The sequence below is a fragment of the Vespa crabro genome, chromosome 5 (assembly GCF_910589235.1).
Source record: "Vespa crabro chromosome 5, iyVesCrab1.2, whole genome shotgun sequence".
In the NCBI taxonomy this organism is placed as follows: Eukaryota; Metazoa; Arthropoda; class Insecta; order Hymenoptera; family Vespidae; genus Vespa; species Vespa crabro.
The window spans coordinates 6,515,263-6,534,977 of NC_060959.1; the positions used below are offsets into that span (position 1 = coordinate 6,515,263).

General features: G+C 34.9%; 1 protein-coding gene across 10 annotated transcripts in view; it reads right to left on the reverse strand.

The window, feature by feature from the left end:
• LOC124424162 (zinc finger protein 608-like) overlaps nucleotides 1-19,715 on the reverse strand; it is a 202,324-nt gene that overhangs the window by 123,848 nt on the left and 58,761 nt on the right. For 4 of the 10 annotated variants that reach the window (XM_046962817.1, XM_046962818.1, XM_046962831.1 and 1 more), the window contains one exon: nucleotides 3,725-3,792. The exons of 1 other annotated variant lie outside the window; for it this stretch is intronic. The gene's annotated coding sequence lies outside the window, so the exon portion shown is untranslated. Of the gene's footprint in view, nucleotides 1-3,714; nucleotides 3,793-19,715 lie in introns of all 10 variants that reach the window. 5 more of the 10 variants (XM_046962820.1, XM_046962819.1, XM_046962824.1 and 2 more) reach the window with 3 other exon arrangements.

The window sequence follows — 19,715 nt, forward strand, 5'->3', positions numbered from 1 at the left end:
AATTCCAATTTTGAAATCGTCCGAGGTAATCCCAAAAGAGAAAAAGAGAGAGAATGAAAGATAGTGAGAGATAGAGAGAGAGAGAGAGAGAGAGAGAGAGAGACGAGAAAAAGGAGAGAGTGGGGGTAGTACTGTCACCGCGCTATCGATCAGTCGGTTCTCTTCTCTACCTCTACAACTGGTGTGCGTGAATGAGGTAGCCATCAGCCATTTTGAAAAACGTTACCTTTTCTTCTTCCTATTTCTGTCAAACTTTTATTCGCCATTTATTCGTTGAAAGAGAAAAAGAAAAGAGGGAGGGAGGTAGAGAGAGAGAGAGAGAGAAAAAGAAAGGTGGGGAGAGAGAGAGAGAGAAAGGAAAAAAAAAATAGAAAAAGAAAAAGGAAATACAAGCACGATCATTCCCGCCCTCCTCCCCATCTTCAAAGTAACCTCTAAGTGATTTCGAAAATTCAATTACACTCATTATCCCGAAACATCTCGGGCTGATTTCTTTTTATTTCTCCAGTTATTCTTTTTTTTCTCTCTTTCTTTTTTCTTTCTTCTTTTTCGGATCGTATCGACTACACAAACCTACTATTATTATTGGGGGGAGGGGGGGGGAGGTTGTAAAACCACAAGTAAGGGCCTAAAAAAGGAGGGTCTCGAAAAATAATAATTTCTTTGTAATTTTTTTTCTTTTCTTTTTTTTTTGTATAACGTAAGATTAATTTTAATCCGTCCATTCCGTATAATGAAAATAGATCAGGAAATTATATATATATATATATATATATATATATATATATATGATCTTTGAGGATATCACTCGCTCAATATAGATATAGTTTGCTTTCGCCTAAGAATTTTCAATGAGTTGATCAAACAAAGCTATCTTTGCTAAGTTAAAAGAAATAACGAAGAGAAATCTGGCCACGAGAACTCTCTATGCTATGAACGAGCAAAGACCGTGCAATGACGGAAAAAGAGAGAGAGAGAGAGAGAGAGAGAGAGAGAGAGAGAGAGAGAGAGAGAGAGAGAGAGAGTGAAAGAGAGAGAGAGAGAGAGAGAGAAACAGACAAATAGACAAAGAGAGAATGAGTGAGAGAAAGACAGAGAGAGAGAGAGAGAGAAACAGACAAATAGACAAAGAGAGAATGAGTAAGAGAAAGACAGACAGAGAGAGAGAGAGAGAGAGAGAGAGAGAGAGAGAGACCGCAAGGACGATCGCCGACTTGAATTTCCAACGAAGGATACGAAAAGCGTACAGAGCAAAGAAACGAGAGTAAGAAACAACTTGGAAAAAGAAAGTAGTAGGAGGGAAGAGAAGTAGGGTGAGGAAAACAGAACGGTTCTTTATCGTAACACGATCCTTTCGTCGTGAACGACCTACGTTAGGGAACAACCCACCGAGAGAGCTCGACCAGCCAGACCAAACAACCCAGACACGATATATAACGACTTTCCTCGACAAATAAATCGATCCTCCACCTCCCATCGAAACTGGAGAAGCTTCCGTCGGAAAATACAATCTGTTCTTTTCAGCCTATTCCTTCCTTTCTCTCTCTCTCTCTCTCTCTCTCTCTCTCTCTCTCTCTCTCTCTCTGTCTGGTTTTCTCTTCGTTGTCCGATGTCATTGATAATGACAATGATTAAGAAAAAGAACCTGTCGCGTATACTTTTTTTATTCCATTTATTCAAACGTAAAAATAATGATTTTTTTTCTTCTTCGTCATTTAATAACAATATTGGTTTTCATCGATGAAACATTGTCAATTCCATTATAATTTCCTTCAATGATTCTTAATTCGAGCTTTCATTAGTGTAATTGGATCTATAGAGATTTTTTTAGGATCGTCCACGAAGTATACTCGTTATTATCGTAATTATTAATGTACGAAGTTGGGAATCAATAATTCGTTTTTTTTTTTTTTTTATGTATCTATTTTCTTTTCCCTTTTTCCTTTTTTCTTCTACTGAATTTAATGTGTATTTTCTTATATCAACAATTATATACATAAAATATATATATATATATATATATATATATATATAAATATTTATACATATATATATATATATATAAATATTTATACAAATAAACATTTAAATTATAAATATATATATATATATTAATATAAATAAATTTTTAGTAAAAAAAAAGAAAAAAACCACCTTAAAAATTTCGGACATTACGACGAGCCAAATTAATTTAATTCAATCATATGGTTTTGATTAAGACATTTTCTTTTTTTTTTTTCTTTTCCCGTACTATTAACTCCTTATCAAAAGTTTCCTTTCATAATCACTGAACGTAAACTCCTAAAATCATTTCAAACAAATAAATATACATACACTTTACGATCGTAAAATTTCAAGAATCTTCTAACTCGTAATATTATCCCATTAAATATCACATAGTTTATCAAGAACAAACAAATTAGATAATCCATATAGTAAACACGTATATGTACGTACATATCTCTTAATAATAAATTATTCAACTTTAACATTATTCTCAGCTACAAAGTTTAACAAAGATAAGTTTATTAGTAATGAAATAATAAAAAAGAAGAGGAGGAACAAGAAGAAGAAGAAGAAAAAAAAAACAAGTCCCTCGACGATAAGGAAAATCAAACGATAATCTCCTCCCGATGAAGTGGTTACCTCGTAATAAGCACGTGCCAAGCACAATAATATAAGAATCTCTATGTACGTACTATACGTATCTATGTAAAGAGAATCGTTTCTATTTTCTACGCATGATCTAGCCTTTATACAAAGGTGATGCTATATATACGTGAACAGGCTTTTCTGTCTCTTCGTCGCGAAACACCAATGCTGTTTTTCGAGTATGCTCAGCCTCCTGTTCGTGAACGGTGAAGGGTACCTGAGTCTCTCTCTCTCTCTCTTTCTCTCTCTTTTTTCTCTTTCCCTCTCTTTCCCTCTCACTCTCTCTCTCTCTCTCTCTCTCTCTCTCTCTCTCTCTCTCTCTCTCTCTCTCTCTCTCTCTCCCTCTCTCTTTCACTCTTTATCTTTCTCTATCTTTCTGCTACCCCTTGCTCGTTCGTGTGTATGCATGCAAGCAAACAAGAGGGGAAAAAAGTAAAAGAGAGAGAGAGAGAGATGGAAGGAGCAAGGACAGAGGAGAGTATTACAACGAGCCACTCAGGAATCTCTTCGTTTCCCTAATAGGCAGCTGACTCCTTGACTCGACCGCGTTGTCTATTGGTCCGCGAACCGAAAGAAATTCTCCTTTGCTCGAAGAAAAGAGACATCTTGCTTCCTCCTCATGAAAAAACGTGAATTTCCTTTTTCTCTATCTAGTTCCGAAGGAATTTCTAATCTCTTTAACTTGCAACTAACATTTATATATGTATGTATGTTTCTACGTACGTATGTACGTACGTAAGTAATTACTTAAATTAATCCACGATTGGACGTAGGTATTTATATATATATAAAGGAAAGAAAAAATAAATAAATAAAAAAGACAAACGCAACAAGACAAGAGTCTTAATAATAAAACATTTCGAGGATATGGAATTCAATTTTTCCCTTCCTCCCACCCCCTCCTCCTTGTCTTATTAATATTTTCATCAACTAAATTTCGGAAGATGAGCTTTAAACCAAAAGAAAATAGAAACAATAAAAAAAGAAAAGGTATATAAAAATCGATAGTAGTAGTAATAGTAGTAGCAGTAATAGTAGTAGTAGTAATAGTAATAGTAGTACCTAAACGTACCATAAAGAAAACATGTCCTTCCACTGGAAAGTCGTCTCGCCGAAGTGTTCCCTCGGCCAAAGCTCTGTCTGAAAAATAATAACGCAAACGCGTTACAAGTAGCTCGTAAAAGTATGCTACGTTATATATATATATATATATATATGAACACGCGCGAGCGCGTACATAACACATACGAAGAAAAAAAATGTAAATACGTACGCATACACGCAAGTTTGTCGTTTTACAAAATTTTCTCCTCGGAAAATTCCATAATTCGGTTTACGTGCTGTGACGCATAAAATATGCATCACGTTATTACGTATAATTTCGTAAAGGTAGTTAGTAGTCGTATGTTCTCATAGAGAGAGAGAGAGAAAGAGAGAGAGAGAGAGAGAGAGAGAGAGAGAGAGAGAGAGAGAGAGAGAGAGAAAAAGAGAAAAAGGAGAAGAGACAAAAGGAAATGCAAGTATGAGATTTACGACGGAATAGACAAAAAAGAGATGGATAGAGATAGATAGATAGATAGAGAGAGAGAGAGAGAGAGAGAGAGAGAGAGAGAGAGAGAGAGAGAGAGAGAGAGAGAGAGATGGTTATGAAACGACACAAGTACGAGACGACTGTTTCTAAGCTTTGTATGCCCCATCATAGAAATGACTGAAGAACGAAGAGGATTACTTTGGGATATGAGCAAATGCATTTATGCACACGCTAACAGCACCTCAGGTATAAGAAGATCCTGAGAAACGAAGAAGAGGATAAACTCTAAGAGACCCCCGGAGCGGTCGAAAAGACGTTTGTATAATATTTACACGGCACTTCGCTACGGAGATTCTCTTTCGAAGAATTTGCTATCCAATCGGATTATGATGACTCGCTTAAATAACGTGAGTGGTATACATATATACATATATATATATATATATATATATATATATATATATATATATATATATATGTATATATATATACGATCGATAGTTTCTCCGATGTATTTTATTTCAATTTAATTTTCTACAACGATATCTGTCTATAAATATTAATTAATTCGATCCTTCATGATTAGAGATTTAGAAGCATATCGAGAAACATTGCTCTCGCAAATATCTCCAAAAAAAGAAAATTGTTCCTTCAATACTTCAAATTTTTTAATCTCTACTTAAAAGAGAGAGAGAGAGAGAGAGCGAGACAGAGAGAGAGAGAAAGAGAAATACTCGAAGTATCAATATGACAAAAAAAAAAAAAGAAAATTGTGAATCGCGTTAAATATTTAAATACTTGGAATAATTTATGTATTCGTTCAGAAGAACTGGGAAGGAAGGGGGATGGAGGGGGAAGAATTTTATATTCCTCGAGAATTCTTCTTAAATTGAATAAAAAATTTTTAATTTAAATAAATATCTCAAGAGAATTGATCCCAATCAATTCTCTAATAATATAATAATATTACTTATTACTCTCTATCTATCTCGTTTTGAATATTCATAAATAAATTCAATCATTAAAGTTATGTTAATTATTTCAACGGCAGTTATATATATATATATCGATATGTTTCGTAAAAAAATTATCGTTTTCGAAAGTGGATCCCCGCCCTATAGGTCATAAAAGTTTGATAAAATCCAATCTTATTGATTAAGGGATTTAACTTGACCGTAAGACTGACCAATCAAGCCGAACTACTATCGTAATCTTTCCGCCCCCCCCCCCCACCCCCTACCCTATTATTACAAAGCTCGTACATAGTACATAGGATATAGTAGGATAGGTAGATAGGTGGTAGATATGTACAATATGATAATAAGCTATCTCTCAGCATCTAGAGAATACTACGTATTCGCTTATTCTCTCCGATGGAGACGGACAAAGCAATTTATCCGATGGTCTATGCCGTAATTACACACCGAATTAACGACGTGGTTGCACAACGAATTAGAAGCAGGTACGCTATGGTTTCGCATTCGCAAACGTTCTGCAGGGCCCCTGTTTGCCCCTGGATTTCATTAGGACGCCCGTAAACATACACGCTAGATTGTAAACACTGTGTTGTTAGAATCGGACAGGGTTTCTCTCTCTCTCCCTCTCCCTGTGTGTCTCGTTTGGTATCTCCTACGTAACTTGGCTGTAACTTCGACCAAACAGAAACTTTATGTGTTGAAAGAGAGAGGGAAAGAGAGAGAGAGAGATAGGGAGAGGGGGAGAGGGGGAAGATACATATTGGAAATCATTCCGTTCAGATATAGATCTTGTACATTAACGTATTCGATACTAATTCAAAATTGTTGTATCCGATATCTAACCTACGGTGTATAAAATTGAGTGCCCTTAGAAACAATAGACCGAGTCCATAGAATAGAAATAGAGAGAGAGAGAGAGAGAGAGAGAGAGAGAGAGAGAGAGAGAGATGGAAAGAGGGAAAGAGAAAAAGATGATGAACGAGCACGGTCGATCTCTTAAACGGTGAGCTTACGGTGTGATCGTATCGACGAGCATAAATAAGCTCGTTCGGCTCGTTTCATAGACGGCTGAGCCGACGATGTATAACGAGAGGCGTCGGCTCGACGAAAGCCGTTTTTTTCCCTTTCTCTCTGACGTAATCGACGAAGATCATCACCATCACCATCACCACCACCATCTCCTTCGCTTCTTCTTCTTCTTCTTCTTCTGTCGACTCCATCGCCGCCACTGTCGTTCGCCGTTGTTACCGCACAACGTTTACGACGACGGCAGACAGAGAAAGAAACAGATAAACATATAGACATACAGCAAACAGACAGACATACAGACAGACAGACAGACAGACAGACATACAGACAGACAGACATACAGACAGACAGACAGACAGACATACAGATATACAGACATACAGACAGACAGACAGGACATACATACAGCATACATACATACAGCATACAGACATACAAACATACAGACATACAGCATACAGACAAACAGACAGACATACAGCATACAGGCAAACAGACAGACATACAGCATACAGACAAACAGACAGACATACAGCATACAGACAAACAGACAGACATACAGCATACAGGCAAGCAGACAGACATACAGCATACAGACAAACAGATAGATATACAGCATACAGGCAAGCAGACAGACATACAGCATACAGACAGACAAACAGACATACATACAAACAGACAGACATACAGCATACAGCATACAGCATACAGCATACAGCATACAGACAAACAGACAGACATACAGCATACAGCAGACAAAGATACAGCATACAGTATACAGACAGACATACATACAGTATACAGACAAAAAGATATACAGATATGCAGAGAAATATAGATATCCGGATATACAGAAAGATATACAAATATCTAGACATACAGACAGACATACAGATAACAGACATACAGACAGACAGAAAGACGGATAGATAGTAATAGACAGAGTACAGAGTAGACATAGTACAGAGACTCCTCCTCCTCCTCGTGTACGTCGTCGTCGTCATCGTGCTCGTGTCGTATCCACCTTCGATCGAGCGTGGATATCGAATAACGGTGCTCGTGTTACGCGATATGTCGTTTGTATGTGTACATATGTATGTATGTATATGCACGTGTATGAAATGGTAGATATATATATATAGATATAGTTATAGTATATATATATATATATATATAATTTATATACGTGCATACATGCATACATACGTACGTACATTCATCTATCCACATGCATGCATGCATGCATGCATAAGCGCGCCCATCTCTCGGTAGGTCGATGTGGCTACAGTATAGATGGTTAGATGGCGCTTCAGTTGAACCAAAGAGAGTGAGAGAGAGAGGGACAGAGAGAACTAGAGAGGGGAAGGTTTGCGGGGAGGAACCGCCGCGCAATATCGTGTATGTATAATACGAGAGACAATGTAACTCAGTTGGGTACGCCGCACAATTAGTGTGTACGCGGTCGTCGCTTGCCCGAAGCGTGAGAGACAGAGAGAGAGAGAGAGAGAACGCGTGTCGCTTCCACGTTGCCAACGCCTATGTTGAATCGCGCGCGCACACGATATGTTCATACATATACATACATATATACAACACATACATGCGAGGTAGCTCTTCGAGCCTCTCTATAGATGGGACGAGCGCGTGAAGTGTTTGTGTGTATCTATGCATGTATGTATGTTATATATATGTTATATATATGTTATATATATATATATATATATATATATATATATATATATTCGTTCCTACTCTCCTGTAATTGTGCTTTTCCATCTCTTCAGCATTGGTCGTATCACCCCTCTCACTCTCTCTTTCTCTCGGCCCGTTACCATAGGGAACAAAGTGGATACGACAGAGAGAAGGGGAAGAACAAGAGAAAGAGAGAAAGGGAAGAACACCGTAGCTGGTATATGTATATATATGTATATATATATATATATATATATATAGCTTTGTGTGAGTAATATGAGAAAGAGAGAGAGGAAGAGAGAGAGAGAGAGAGAGAAATGCTGCTATCTGTTCAACAAGGAGACGAACGAGAGAAAGATGGACTTTGCGTGAGACGAAGACGCACGTACTATTTCGAGCTTCGAGGAAGAAGAAGACGGATAAGCGAGAATATATATATATATATATATATATATATATATATATATATAAAAGAGAGAGAGAGAAAGAAAATCGTCGAAGCGTTGAAACGACGAAGATGGCGAGAGCGAGCAAGACGAATTCTTCGATGTGTTCGTGAAGGAAAGAGAACGATGATTCGACACGATGAGAGAACTTTGGGTTAGAAAAGGAGAGAAATATATATATCAAACATATATATATATATATATATATATATATAACGCGTGTTGAACGACAGAGAAGTGACACGAGTAAAGAGTAGAGGAAACGAGAGAGAAATAAAGGAAGGAAGAGGACAAGAGAAAGAGAGAAAGAGAGAGAGAGAGAGAGGGAGAGAGAGAGAGAAAGAGTACGAATGAACGCGAAAGAGCAAGAACCACTTGTATATTCTCTCTCTCTCTCTCTCTCTCTCTCTCTCTATTTCAGCTTACTCTATCTCTTTCTCTTTCTCTCTCTCTCTATCACAGTCTATCTCTGTTTCCCATGCTGGTACATTCGGTCTCTCTCTCTCTTTCTCTCTCTCTCTCTCTCTCTCTCTCTCTCTCTCTCTCTCTCTCTCTCTCTCTCTCACGTAGAGGAACGGTCGATCGCTCCTGCTGGCAGCCATTTTGTGCTTGCCCGTAAAGCCGACATTCCTGGCCGGGGAAAATATTGGCCATGATTCCGTCGTAACAGAGACAACGACAACAACAACGAAGACAACGAAGACAACGAAGACGACGATAACGACGACAACGACAACGACAATGAGAACGATGACGATGACGACCACGACGACGACGACGACGACGACAACTACGACGACGCAATGACGTGATAGACGACATGCTCGGAAAATCGGTTTTATAGAGTCGCGAAAAAGAAGATGAGCGAATGAAGGTTGGTTAGTTGTTGGTTGATCGAAAAAGATTCGCTATGTTTCTCGCGGTAACGAGAACGAAGGAGATCGCGAGTCCCCAATGCGTATCCAATGTAGTCGGGAGAGATGCTCTCAAATGTCCTGCGGGTAAGGGACAATTCGTTCCAGACCAGACCTCCCTTCCGTAGTTCATCGGGTACAGTCCCAGGAGAAAGTACAAGAGTACTACTCTTCTTTTTCTTTTCCTTTTTCTTCTTCTTCTTCTTTTCCTTCTCTTTCTTCTCTTTCTTCTCTACTACGGATGAACGATTCCATAGGGGAAAGGAGACAGGGCCTTGGAGAATATATTCTTACAAGTCAATGGATTGATCGATCGATCGATCGATCGATAGATCGATAGATCGATCGTTCGTTCCTTCGTAATAGAAAAATTATTTTACGATGGTTAAATGCGTAAATACATATTAAAATGTATAAATTTATTCTTGTAAATAATGGAGGAGAGGATATATAGAAAAGCGCTAATATATATGGCAAGACAATTTCATAAATAAGATATGAATAAGAGACAACAGGACAAGACAGACAGGATTGAACAGAACAGGAAAGGAAAGGAAAGGAAAGGAAAGGATCGGATCGGATCGGATCGGATCGGATCGGATCGGATCGGGTAGGGTCGGGTCAGTTAAGCTTGGTCCTATCTGGCCCGGCCAGTTTTTTCATTTTTCTTTTTCTTCTTTTTTTTTTCCCCCATATATACTCGAAGATTGTCAATGATTGGCGAAGATACCAGACTGAACCCCAAACAAAATTACGGACAAAACCCCAGACATAACCCAGAACCGAGCCCCGACCCTTTTCTGTTTTGTCCCATCCTCTCTCTCTCTTGTCCTCACCTGTCTTTCCTACCTTTCAAATTGGTTTACCACTGTCGAACGTTGTTGTGTGTCCCCTCCCAACCACTCCCCCCCCCGATCCCTAGAGTTCTATGTATTTTCCATTATTCAAAATACATTTATACATTTTCTATCTTTATATTGGCCACTAAAATTGCTTTATTGTCTAACAAAGATAGACAAAGTCCAAAACTAAAACTATCATCTTTTTAGTGGGATACATCGGTCAAATGTTAATGGTCAAATTTGACGCTTAAATGAGTGAAAAATGTCCTATTGTAAAATACATGTATAGGTAGAAATAGCATTGAAAATATTTTTATGTCGGCTACATGAATATTTAATGAAGAGAATATAAGGATTCCATTAAAAAAAAAAAAGAAAAAAAAGAAAAAAAAATGTAAACTTAACTTTCGCAGGATCCTCCCAAGCAAGATCATCGTAAAGTCAAATAATCGTCGCTACGACCCCCCCTCACCCCCCATTCATCCTCTCTCGTCATCATCATACATGATAATCGTTTAAAATATTTCTTTCATTATTCATTTTTTTTTCTTTCCTTTTTTCTTTTTCTTTTTCTTTTCTTTGCACATTTCATACTCGGGATGATAACAGCGCGTATACATAAAATCCGAACATGTATATTATATTATACTATACGTAGGTATGTATGTATGTGCGTATGTATATGTATATTTTATAATCTACATAAATAATACGACATATTATATGAATATGTATATATGACAAATAAAGTGTATATTAAACTTGAGAAAAAAATTCCTCACTTCTCCCTATTTTCGAAAAAAGTAAAAAAGAAAAAAAAAAGAAAAGAAAAGAAAAAAGAAAAAGAAAAAGAAAAAAGGAAAAACAAATTGAAAAAAAAATCGATGGTAAATTCGACAGAGAAAAGAGACAATTTAATCGTTTTCGAAATGATATCCTTCAAAAAGGATGACAGTGATTGTACAATTCTAAGGGTCCAAGGATATCTCTCTCTCTCTCTCTCTTTCTTTTGTTCAACTCTGTTGGGGAATCGTGACTGTACCACTATGAGTTACGAGTGCCATTCCCGCCGGCATGAATACGGGATGTCGTCTTTTGGACGCGCTCCAGAAAGCTTTTCAAATTGAATTAGGAGAAAACGTTCGCTGCTGCTTCTATGCTCCTCTCGATGCTTCATGCTTGAGAAGCCGCGGTCACTGGTTCGAGCCTTGGCCCGAGCTTTGAGAGAGGGGTCGAAAGGTGCCGGCGGGGGTGTCGACGGGAACGATGGACTGTCGAAAGAGAAAGAAAGATAGACAGATAGAGATTAAGAGGAGAGAGACACAGAAACACAGAGAGAGAGAGAGAGAGAGAGAGAGAGAGAGAGAGAGAGAGATGACATTGTGAAACAAAAAATAAGATTGTAGACGCCTCTTCTCTGTCTCTTTTTTTTCTTTCATTTTATCTTTATCTTTCTCTCTCTCTCTCTCTCTCTCTCTCTCTCTCTCTCTCACCACTCTGAAAGTTTTCAATGAGTTCTTAAAAGTTTCATCTAAAAGTAATCGTAAATAAGAAATGAAATCAGCATGACGTATTCAAATATATTTCTCCTCCTGCTGATCCTCCATTTTTTTTTTCCCTTTCCTTTTTTCCCATTCATTCCTTTCCCTCATACACTTTGATGAATAACGTCTCATAGTTTTGATTAAAAACGAAAACTTTACACGACACTTTTATCCTTAGCAAAGCATGATTATTGTATATCGGAGGTGGATAAGCATAAGCATATTTGCCTTGCGTGTGTCGGATAAGAAACAGACGGCTCGATAGCCGTTCGTTGTATTCTTCTTGATTATCTTTCAACAACAGGAAGAAAGAAAGAAAGAAAAAAAAAGAAGAGAGAGAGAGAAAGAGAGAGAACTTAAAAAGATGATTTACATAAAAAAAAAGAGATGATTTACATGAAAAAAAAAGATGTTTTAGATGGAAAAAAAAAAAAAAAAAAAAAAAAAAAAAAAAAAAAAAAAAAAAAAAAAAAAAAAAAGAAAAAAAGAAAAAAAAGAAAAGAAAAAAAGGAAAGAAAAGAAAATGAATGAAAACTTGTTCAAAGTCTAATTTATTAGTCGAGTATATCGTCTTAATAAAATCAAATGGCTTTCCTATTTCCATGAAATTAGAATAACGTGTTGGAGTTACGATTGCATTCGTGATTTTATCAACGACGATAACACGTAAAAGAAAAAGAGGAAAAAGTAAGAGAATGAGAAAAATAAAACAAAAATAATAGAAAAGAAAAAGAATCTCGTCCGCTAGGGTAAAAACGTTTCCATTTCAAGCATCGATCAATCCAAGGGTAAAAAATAGACGAGAAAAAGAGAAAAAAAAAAAAGAGAAGAAAAAAGGGAAGAAAAAAGAGGGGAAAAAAAAAGAGGAAAACACCGGATTGAATTTAAAATAATTTCTTTCGATATAATTGCGACGAGTTAAGATAAGTCATAATGCTAGTTATAATATCGTAGACTCATAGTGACAATTCCAATAGAAATTGCAAGAATAATTCATTGTCGGCCAAGGCAGAGATTCTCATTTTCTCTCTCTCTCTCTCTCTCTCTCTCTCTCTATCTCTATCTTCTCGGTCCGAAGGTTATCGCAGACCAGAACTATCGTTTAACAAGCGAAGCCGTTTAAAGTCTCGGCTATTTAATCAATAGCCGATTTACTTTAATGTATGTATCAGACTCGTTAATTAAGACGAAGTGCTTGCTTCTTGATAATTATTTCCGCGACCTGTCGTTGCTGTTATTCTCACCTCTTAGAATCATGCAACAATAATGAATGATATTCAATAACGTTAGCACAATTGTTAATTGTAACAATAATAATAATAATGACGATGATAATAATAATAATAATAATAACAATAATAATAATAACAATAATAATAATAATAATAATAATAATAATAATTGTAATAATAACAGAGATAATTACGTACATTCAATCGTCTCGTTAATTTGATTAATTTATTCGACAATTTCAATGTTTTGACTGAGTTTCAACGAACGATGAATATATAGGAAAAATCATCACTACTATTCATACTTTCTCTTTTTTCTTTTCTTTTTTTTTTTCTTTTTTTTTTTATCTCTTTTCTCTTTCTCTCTCTTTACATAAGAACGAGAAAAAGAGTAGGACGAATCTCTAAGCTAGTAGCGTGAGCGAGCGCGAGCAAATACTACTCGTAAACGGAAGCACATGCCTAAGGCTGTGTTATTTGCTAGACGATGCACGTAGATGACGAACACCATAGCTCTCTTAGCACGTAGTAGTCAATCGTTTCTACGACCGAAGAACTCGATGCTCAAATGAACTTACACATACGTATATACGTATGGCGGTTCGATGAAAATATTTTTAAAAAATAGATAAATAAATAAATGAATAAATAAATAAATAAATAAATGAAGAATAAGAAAAGAAATAAAGAAATAAAGAAAAAAAAAAAGAAAAGAAAAAAGATCACTTTGAAATTTAAAACAGAAATTAATTTGATGTAGGATGACTTTTTACGATTAAGAAAAAAAAGAAAAAAAAAAAGGAAAAAAAAAAGAAGGAAAAGAAAAAAAAAGACTTAAGTATTATATATTAGGCTGATGCATAATTAATCGTTAGAGTTCCTATGTAATGGTTAACGTTATCAGTGAATATCAAAACTCGTTGAAAAATTACTCTTTAACTCGGGTCAAAATATACATGAAAATAGAATTAAACTTATCGTTTCAAGATAAAACAGAGAAAAAAAAAAAAGAAAAAGAAAAGAAAAATACGAGCTAAATGGAATATGATATCTCGGTCACAGAAAGATACGATGTTATACGAGATAGTCAAGGATGAGTCGGGTTAAATGGCTAACAAAAAAATATTCTCTTGAAACAATAACTAAAATCAACAAAATGTCGTCCTTTAAAAAATTTATTTCAATTTCTCCTTTTCAAAAAAAAAAAAAAAAAAAAAAAAAACCAGTTTTTGTAGATCGTAGCGTAACTAGTATTTTCGGTTCACCCTATGTATAGACATAGTACCATGTATCAGTTTTTTTTTTTTTTTTTTTTTTTTTTTTTTTTTTTTTTTTTTTTTTTTTTTTTTTACAAGCGACTCATCTTTCTTTTCTTTCCTTTTTTTTTTTTATCTGCACAAGTTAATATCCTCGACAAAAAAAGAAAAAGAAACTTTAGCAATAGAAAAAAATAAAGAAAGTGAAAGGAAAAAGTAGATGAGGATAAAGAAGATGATGAAGAAGAAGAAGAAGAAGAAGAAAAAGAAAAGAAGTTCGGTAAACGCGTCGACGCGGTGATTCGAAGTTTCCTGCCGAGAAAAGAGGGTGCTTTGTAGATGCGTGAGAGGGATTATCGAGCGAGGCTTTCAGCTTGGAAAAATAAAATATCGTCGAGAGGCTAAAGGGGACGACGACGACGACGACGACGACGACGACGACGACGACGACGACGACGACGACGACGACGACGACGACGATAACTACAACTACAACGACGAAGACGACTACGATGCGACAACGACGATGGTTGTGGTAGTGATGGTGGATAGACCTGCACGAATAAAATCGTTTTTCGTTTCGTGGAGCAATGTGAATGAAAAGAAATATATATATATATATATATATATATATATATACTGTAACGAAGAGATGAATTGTTAAAAAAAGAAAAAAAAAAAAGAAAAAAGAATGAAAAGAAAAAAGAAAGGAAAAAAAAGAAAATAGAAGAAGAAAGAAAAAAGTGAATTCGAAGTATCCGTAGAGAGAGAACTCAGAGAGGAAAAAGCAGAAAGACGGCTACCCCTATTGAAACGTAGTTAATAGTAGTAGTAGTAGTGTAGTAATAGTAGTAATAGTAGTAGTAGTGTAGTAATAGTAGAGAGAGAGAGAGAGAGAGAGAGAGAGAGAGAGAGAGAGAGAGAGAAAGACAGAGAGAATAAAGTGCATTGTGTTCGTACAAGTCGCGCCACGAAAAGTACTGCTTTTCTTTCCTTTTACGTTTCTCTTCTCTACCCTTCACAACTCTTCCTTTCTTTCTCTCCATCTTTCTTTCTTTCTTTCATTCCTTCTTTCTCTTTCATTTATATTTTTGTGTTTTATGTTTTTCTTTTCCTTTCTTTTTCCATGCCCTTTTTCCCCCTCCTTTTTTCTTTTTCCCTTTCTTTTCTTTTTTTTCCATTTCTTTTTCTTTCTCCTTTTTTTTTATATTTTATTATTATTATTATTATTATTATTATTATTATTATTATTATTATTATTATTATTCAAGAAAGTTTGGCACTCATCCGGAAACAAATCGCGCAAATATTAAGTCTCTATTATCATTTTCTGCTGTGCTCGCGAGAGAATATAGCAGTAGTAGAACCGAGAGAAAAATTTCGAGCTCTAGCGTAATAATTATATTGGTATACTTTATTAAAAATGACAATGAAACTCTTCGGGTTTCCACGAGTTGTTTCTTTATATTTAAAAAAATTTTTTTATTATCTAAATTTTTTTTCTCCCCTCTTCTTTTTCTCTCCCCCTTTTTTCTCCCCCAAACTCTTTTTACACTTTCTTCTTTTTCTTTTTTCCTATTCTTTTTCTTTATAACGGCAATGCACATACACGAGCACAATAATAGAGGAGAGAGAGAGAGAGAAAGAATATTATAGATAGATCGATATACTCTTTACCAGAGACGAATTAAAATGCCGCCGGCGGGACTCTACGATCGATCTGGAGATATATCTCTTTCAATTTGTTACTACGACGTTTGTAATAAAATATGAATTCGTTCGGTTCGTAAAGAGAAAGAAAGATAGAGAGATAGAAAGAGAGAGAGAAAGAGAGAGAGAGAGAGAGAGAGAGAGAGAGAGAGAGAGAGATATCCGAGTTAAGAATAGAGAGACATTTGTCTAGATGATTCAATTCCTTTCGAGTTAGATTCATTTGAGTGATAATCATTTAAAACGTGTAATCACCCATTCCCTCGTATCGCATGATTAACGTTAGTATAATTAATACAAATTTAACTGTCCATTTCGATTAATAAAATTAAATATTTTTCAATTGTAATCTTTAATCATTATCCAATCTACAAATCAATCCCCATTCAGATTTACATTTTATAAATCAATTTTATGATATACGGCGACATATATATATATATGTATATATATGTATATATATGTATATATATGTATATGCAAATCTTTTCATAACTCTGTTTTTTTCTCCGATTTATTTTTTGCTCTGCTTCCTCTTCTCCGCCTCTCTTTCGTTAAAATAATTCCTCCGCGGAAAACATCTTTTTTTTTTTTCTTTCGATGAAATATAAAAATTCATGCGGCGTAGAGGTAATCGAAAAAAAAAAAAAATAAAAAAATAAATACAAAAGGAAAAAATAGAAAGAGAAAGAAGAAGTAATGCGTTTTCTTTTATAAAATTCATAAAAATTGATTAAGCAAACGCTATCCGTAATGTAATAAACAATAACGACTTGGAAGAAAATTATATATTCTAATAGTTACATAAGTTGCATGCATAAGTGCAAACACATGGGTATAACAACTCCTGATCGATAAATAATGTATTAGTCAAGAGCAACGATATGAAAAGAATGAATTTAACGATATGACGATAATAATAATAATAATAACAATAATAATAATAATAATAATAATAATGAAATAATAATAATATTAATAATAATAATTAAAAATCAGGTAACATAGAATTCCATTGTAGTACGTTTTAAACAAATTTCTAAAACAATCCCAGTCGCGAATTTAGAAACGTATATTTCGCAGTGACGGGCTAGCAATACTCGTCAAAGTTCCCCAGCCACCGAGAGAGACTAGTTTCGCGTTAATGAGTTTCTCAACGACTCTTCCGCTTCTCTCTACGAATTTCTCTCTATGAAGTTTATCGTTAGAAATTTATTATTTCATTTATGTCCGTCGTCGTACTTACTACTATTTCTACTATTCCACTATTACTATTACTAGCGTAACGTAAACATTCAAAAATGATAGAAAATTTTAGGGAAAGATAAAACCTTTTGCTGTTGTTTTTAGTATCATTTGAGATTCTTGCTTATTATTTATTTATTTATTTATTTATTTATTATTATTATTATTATTATTATTATTATTATTATTATTCATGAGTCCTATATCATTTTAATATGAAATTGTTGTTATTATTATTATCATTATCATTATCATTATCATTATCATTATTATTATTATTACTATTATTATTATTATTACTATCATCATCATCATTTTTATTATTTATTATACCTATATAATTTTAATACGGAATTTGTAAACTTGATTTGAAATGGAAATAATACGACCTTTTGTATGATACATTATACGATATTTATAGAATGAGGGAGAATTTCATGAAACGAGCTCGTGTCTCCATTTTATTTATCCGAGAAAAGAAGACTACGACCGAACAACACAGCTTTAGAAGGTTAAACAAGATAGCTGTGAATTATGTGTGCCATTACGATAATACGTTTGTATAAATCGATACTCGTAGCATCGAAAAAGAAAAGGAAAATAACGTTTGATCAATCGTTAATAAAGAACGTTCTCTCTCTCTCTCTCTCTCTCCCTCTCTCTCTCTCTCTCTCTCTCTCTCTCTCTCTCTCTCTCTCTCTCTCTCTCTCTCTCTCTCTCTGTCGACGATAAATGTCAATTCCCAAGAGGAAAAAATCAAGACTTGGATTCTTTAGCAATCTATTGTACATTTCTAATATTCAATCATTATTTGTCTTCTCTCTCTTTCTATCTCTTTATCTTCTTCTTTTTATTTCTTTCTTATTTTCCAAGAATAATTTCTTCGGCTTATTCAAAGTATCGAAAGATTAAATTATCAGATATTTATGTATGAGGTGTGATAAATTTTTATCGACGATCTTAGATCGATAATCGTCTAACAATTGTAACTTTTTTTTTTTTCTTCTTTTTCCTTTCTTTTTAATCGCATTACAATTTATTTATAATGTACAAACCATAAACATGCATACACATATACATATATACATGCATGCATAAATATATAGATACGCATACGTATATATATATTACTATTTTCTCTATGGAATCGAATTCATTGTCGACACGTAATTTTTTTTATTTCTTTCTTTTCCCTCTCTCTCTCTCTCTCTCTCTCTCTCTCTCTCTTTCTCTCTTGTTTCTAAACGCGTTTAGATAAATTCATGTTTGCAAGGTGATAAGAAATTGTAAAGAGAAATTATCTAAATTCACTTTTCGAGAAAAGATCGAAATCGAACGGGAAAGGCGGAAAGATACAATGTTTAATCAAGAACAATTACAAAGGTATAGAGGAAAAGTAAATAAGATCGATAGGTATACAGTAAAGAGGTCTCGATTCGAGGAAGCCGATGCGATTACGATAAGCCGAGTATGTGTTAACACTGTTAACATTTAAACGGGGCCAAGAATCGAGCGGAAGCGACGAGTGCGTACACGAGCCGAAACAATCGGCTATTGTCGGTTTCTCTATAGCCCGGTGCGATGCGGTGCGTCGCAGTGCAGCGCAGCCCAGAACACCATTGAGTGAACTGCAACAGTCCTCCTTCACCTCTCTGAGAATAATTAGCGATCATCCTAGTCATGAGTTATCGTTAACGAGCCGTTAAAATGCTCAAATTGCTTCCCCGGAATATTCTAACGTGCGAACTTTAATACATACATTCGAAACAAACTTATTTCAAAACCGAACCACCAATTAACAAGGGCCACGATAAAATCTTTTTTTTTTTTTTTCGATTTCATTCGAACTTTCTTTTGAATGAATTTCTTTTGTTTGTTCGTTCATTACGTTTGATCTACGTTCGCATAGACCAAAAAGTTTTCTACTATGTCATAGAAATATTAAAACTTTTCTTTTTTTCTTTCCAAAATCAATGAAATGTTTGTTGTTTTTCCTGATTTTTTTTTTTCTTTTTCGTACTTGTTATAAAAAACTTTCGCTGAAAAAAAAAAAAAAAAAAATCAAACAAACAAATAGAAATTATCTGAGACAATAGACCGTTCAATTAACAAAAATAATTTTCAACGAATTTTTTTCAATTTTTCGCGTCGTTAAAAAAGTTCGTCGTGACGTCGTAGACAAATGCATTAGCATGATCATTAAGTTTTATCTCTTTTTCTCCATCGACATATTTATATATATATCTCATAATATACATATATCTCATTTGACGATAAGGAAAATACAGATTTATTTATTTTTTCTTTTCTCTCTCTCTCTCTCTCTCTCTCTCTCTCTCTCTCTCTCTCTCTCTCTCTCCCTGCTTACCGTTGTTTATAATTTATCTTTATTAGGTGGAAAGGAACGACGCGATCGTTTCTCAAAGTTCGAAGATCGTGTTTGAAACGCAATCAGTGTTTTCTTAATTACTACTTGGACGGAAAGTAGTGGTTTCTCTCGAGCTAACTGACCGACTCGGCCGGTCTCGTATCGCTGTAAGAGAGAAAGAGAGAAAGAGAGAAAAAGAGAGAAAGAGAGAAAAAGAAAGAGAGAGAGAAAAGAGAGAGAGAGAGAGAGAGAGAGAAAGAGAGAGGGGGGAGAAAGA